Here is a 5,131-nt window from a genome sequence, read left to right as displayed (position 1 = left end):
TTACGTAAACCGGGTAGTGAAATACCACGGAGTTCCCCGGAACATTGTGTCCGACCGAGATTCCAGGTTCCTCTCACAATTCTGGAAATCACTACAAGCGGCGTTGGGGACGCAACTAAAGCTAAGCACAGCCTTTCACCCCACCACCGACGGCCAAACCGAAAGAACTATCCAAACCCTCGAAGACATGCTAAGAGCCTGCGCGCTCGACTTCCGAGGGACGTGGGAAGAACACCTAGACCTCATCGAGTTCTCGTACAACAACAGCTACCACGCGAGCATTCGCATGGCACCATATGAAGCACTGTATGGTCAGAGATGTAGAACCCCATTATGCTGGGAAGACATGGTCAACCCGGTGACACTGGGCCCCCAATACCTACAAGACACCATAGCTAAGGTCAAACACATCCAGGAAAGGATGAAGGCCGCCCAAGACCGCCAGAAGTCGTACGCCGACCTAAAAAGGAAGCAAGCCGAATTCAGCCCGGGGACAAGATCTGGCTAAGGATCTCGCCCACACGAGGGGTAATGAGGTTCGGGAGAAAAGGGAAACTCAGCCCCCGGTTCATCGGCCCGTACGAAATCGTGGAGAGAATCGGAGACTTGGCCTACCGTCTCGCCTTACCCGTCGAGCTAGAACGAGTACACGACGTGTTCCACGTATCTCAGCTAAAGAAATACATACACGATCCAAGCCACGTACTCCAACACGAGACCGTGGACCTCGACGAGTCACAAGTATACGAAGAGAAACCCGTAAGAATCCTGGACACCAAAACAAGAACTACCCGGAACCGAGTCGTGGAAATGGTGAAGGTTCTCTGGACCAACCACGGGACCGAGGAAGCCACATGGGAACTTAAGGACAAAATGAAGGAGCGGTACCCCGAGCTGTTCACTCCAGGTAACTAAGGGAAAACTCTCCTTTCTTTTTGTCACCCAGGGCCAAGCTTCGGGGACGAAGCTTCCTGTTAAGGGGGGGAGAGTGTAACACCCCGTGTTACGGATCCTAAAACCAACTGATTAATTAATTAATTAATTAATAACCCAGGAGAAAGAATAAAGTATATTGGTTAATTAGGGAAAAAGGCCACCATAGCCCATGGGCCCAATTATATAAACCCAAACCCTAAACCCAATAGGAATAAACTCTAAATAAACTCCTAGATCTATAAATAGGGAACTTAGGGAGCTCCTAGAAACCCCCGACACGCCCAAACGCCCATCACCCCAGGAGAGCTCCAAGAATTCCCATAGAAGAGATCAAGAAAGCGTAAAGAAAGATCCTTCATAGCCAAGGAATTAATTAAGGCTAAGAGGTAACCCATGTCTCAACAAAACCTATTTTCATAGCTATGATTTCCCCTTAGGGTTTCCCCCGTATTATTGTGAATGGCGAAATTATGGTGATTATTATTGATGTTGATTTGATGATTCCATGGGGAATCTTGATAATCTTGATATTGGGAGTTTCTTGATAATTATGATGTTCTTGATGATTAATTGAGATTTTGATGATTATGTGTTGTTCTTGATGATTATGATGTTCTTGATGATTAATTGGCATCCTCGATGTTTATGTGTTATTCTTACCGAATCTTGCAACTAGAAGATGAATCGTATTCTCGTTGATATAAAAGTGATTAGAACCCTAGGTTGTATCGTATGATCTTATTCTTGGATTATCGGGTGGGAATTCGAATGTTTGGGTGTTGATTATGTTAGAAAAGCATGATAGGTTATGTGCCGTTCGTTTCTCGTATTGATCCGTTAATTGTCTACGTGTTGTCGTTAATTGCGTTGTAAAGTGTCTAAGCATGGTTTCGGGTTCCACAACGGTTCCCGGGGCGTAAAGTGTGTGAAAAGAGTCAGTGGGGGGTAGGGGACCCGCCACCTACCCATTGCCGTAAACCGCCGCCTGGCAGCGGGCGGCCGGCGGGCGGGCAGCTGCCCGCCGGCGACCCGCTGCCGGAACAGTAGAAACTGGCGGGTGGCCGGCGGGTGGCCCACCACCCACCGGCTACCCGCTGGAATTTTCCCCAACTCGGGACCTCGGCTTCCCCGTTTGATGTTTCCCCGATCCCCGTGGTGTCCCAACGGACCCCATTTGTCGTGCATATGTCTAGTTTGATATTTCGGGTACCGTTCGTAGGTTTATGAGTCTATTATATTGCATGCTAGTTGAATTGGTATCCCGTTGACCTAGGTGGAAGGAGTATGAACCCCTTAGGACTATTCTTAGTAAGTGATGAATCACGCATAGGTTTCGTTATACGTTTTCTCCCCCTTCCTAATGTGTAATGTGGGTTGCATGTGCTTGCTATGTGTTATGTGTGCGTGTTGTCCCAATTCGGTTGCGATCGGATTGGTTATTCCTGAGCTGCGGTTCAGAAGCCAGCTACAGTCAGATGGGAATTCCTGGCTGTAGTCGGATGACGGTATCCTGGGCTGCGGTCCAGAAGCTGGTTGTAGTCAGATGGGAATTCCTGGCTGCAATCAGATGACTCTTTCCCGAGCTGCGGCTCGGAGGCTGGCTATAGTCAGATGGGAATTCCTGGCTACAGTCAGATTACACATTCTTATGAGCTGCGGTTCATCGGTCGGTTGCGATCGACCCCTCCGTGTTGCGATACGGGGCAGGGTGCTGCGGGCCGTGTCAGAGCTATATGCGCTGACCCTCATGTATGGGCATGCGATTGGTCCTGTGGCGCCAACAAAGTGTGTTATGTGTTGTGATATGGATGAGTTGTGATTATGAGCGTCTTGGGGGATGTGACTAAGGGATTTATATTGGGGTTAGTTCATGTTGGGTTATGATCATTGTTTATGCTTTGCCTTATCTGTTGTGAACTGCATATACTCGTTATAACTGTTGCTTGTGTCTGACCTTATCTGTCGAGTCACTCCCGGTTTTAAAAGCTAGAGTTCGTAGGATATATCTTCATGCTCACAATGGTTTTCGTATATCTATATGTATATCTCTATATGTATTGTATTTCAACGCGTTGGAGTGGGTTACCAGCATCTCTAGCTGAACAGATATATTTGGCTTTCAGGCACAGAGGATTAGAGCACTGGAGTGCGCTAGAACTGGAGCGTAGAAGTAGTATAGTTTCCCTTTCGGCCTGCGTGCCATGTTATGCATTTATATTTCGGAGGATAGTAGTTAGACAGCCTGTGCACCTGGGTTCTCTAGCCCAGGTGTGGCATAGCACCCCGTACACTTATGTTACGCTTTGGGATTTAATGAGATGTTACCTTTATTATTAAGTTTTAAATGTCTTCAAAATCAGGGGTGTTACAACTTCTATGTTCCAAGCTCTAGCGCACTCCAGTGACTTAATCTTCTGTGCCTGAAAGCAAAATATATCTGTTCAGCGAGAGATGCCGGTAACCCACTCCAACGCGTTGAAATACAATACGTATAGAGATATATATAGATATACGAAAACCATTTTGAAGCATGAAGATATATCCTACGAGACTCTAGCTTTTAAAATCGGGAATGACTCGACAGATAAGGCTAGACACAAGAAACAGTTATAACAAGCGTATACAATCCACAACAGGCAAGACAGATAAAGCTGAGCATAATTAATAATCATAACCCAACATAAACAATCCCCAGCATAAATCCCTTAGTCACATCCCCCAATATACTCATAAACACAACTCCTCCATATCTCATCACATAGCACACTTTGTTGGCGCCACAGGACCAATCGCATGCCCATACATGAGGGTCAGCGCATATAGCTCTGACACGGCCCCGCAGCACCCTGCCCCGTCTCACATTACGGAGGAGCCGATCGCAACCGGCTGATGGACCTTTGTCCTACACAATATTTATATACCTGACCGGTCTTTACCAGCCTGGTTAACAGTTGGGATGGTTCTCAGCCTATTCAACTGCCCGTATAGTGGACCTTTGTCCTATATAATATTTATATACCTGACCGGTCTCTACCAGCCTGGTTAACAGCCGGTATGGTTCTCAGCACATCCGACTGCCCGTATAGTGGAACTTAGTCCTATATAATATTTATATACCTGACCGGTCTCTACCAGCCTGGTTAACAGCCGGTATGGTTCTCAGCCCACCTGACTGCCCGTATAGCCCGATTGATCTCAACCAATTCGGGGTGACACGCACACATAACACGTAGCAAGCACATGCAACCCACATTAACATATTGGGAAGGGGAGGAAACGTATAACAAGACCTATGCGTGATCCTTCACATGCTAAGGATAGACCTAAAGGGTTCATACTCCTTTCACCTAGGTCAGCGGGATACCAATTCAACTAGCATGCAATATATAAGACTCATACAACCTACGAACGGTACCCGAAATATCAAACTAGATATAGGCACGATAGACGGAGTCCGTTGGGACGCCTCGGGGGTCGGGGAAACATCAAACGGGGAAGCCAAAATCCCCAATTGGGGTGCAAACCAGCGGGTAGCCGGTGGGTGAGGGATCACCTGCAGGCGGTAACAAACCGGGCAGCTGCCCGCCCGCCGGCTGCCCGCTGCCGGCGTTGCCCAAGAAGGCTGCGGGTAGGTGGCGGGTCCCCTACCCCCCACTGACTCTTACATCACAAAAACGCCTCGGGAACCTTTGTGGAACCCGAAACCATGCTTAGACACTTTCAAACGCAATTGATAGCGCACGTAGACAATTAATGGATCAAAATCAAGAAACAAACGGCACATAACCTATCATGCTCTTCTAGACATAATAAACACCCAATCATGCGAAATCCTACCCAATATACCAAGAATAATTCCCTACGATACAACCTAGGGTTCTAATCATTTTTAAATCCACAAGGACACAATTCATCTTCTAATATCAAGATTTGGTAAGAATGTCACATAAACATCAAGAGTATCCTACAATCATCAAGAATATCATATAATCATCAAGAACGTTATATAATCATCAAGAACACCATAATTATCATGAACCTTTCATCATCAAGATCACCCATGGAATTATCCCATCAATCATCAATAATAACACAAATCATCAATACACAATAATATGGGGAAATCCTAGGAGGGGAATCATAGCTATGAAAATAGGTTTTGTTGAGACATGGGTTACCTCTTAGCCTTAATTAA

The sequence above is a fragment of the Ipomoea nil genome, unplaced genomic scaffold (genome assembly GCF_001879475.1).
Source record: "Ipomoea nil cultivar Tokyo-kokei standard unplaced genomic scaffold, Asagao_1.1 scaffold3231, whole genome shotgun sequence".
Taxonomy (NCBI): Eukaryota; Viridiplantae; Streptophyta; class Magnoliopsida; order Solanales; family Convolvulaceae; genus Ipomoea; species Ipomoea nil.
The sequence above is the reverse complement of the archived record's forward strand: the minus strand, read 5'-3'. Positions refer to the sequence as shown.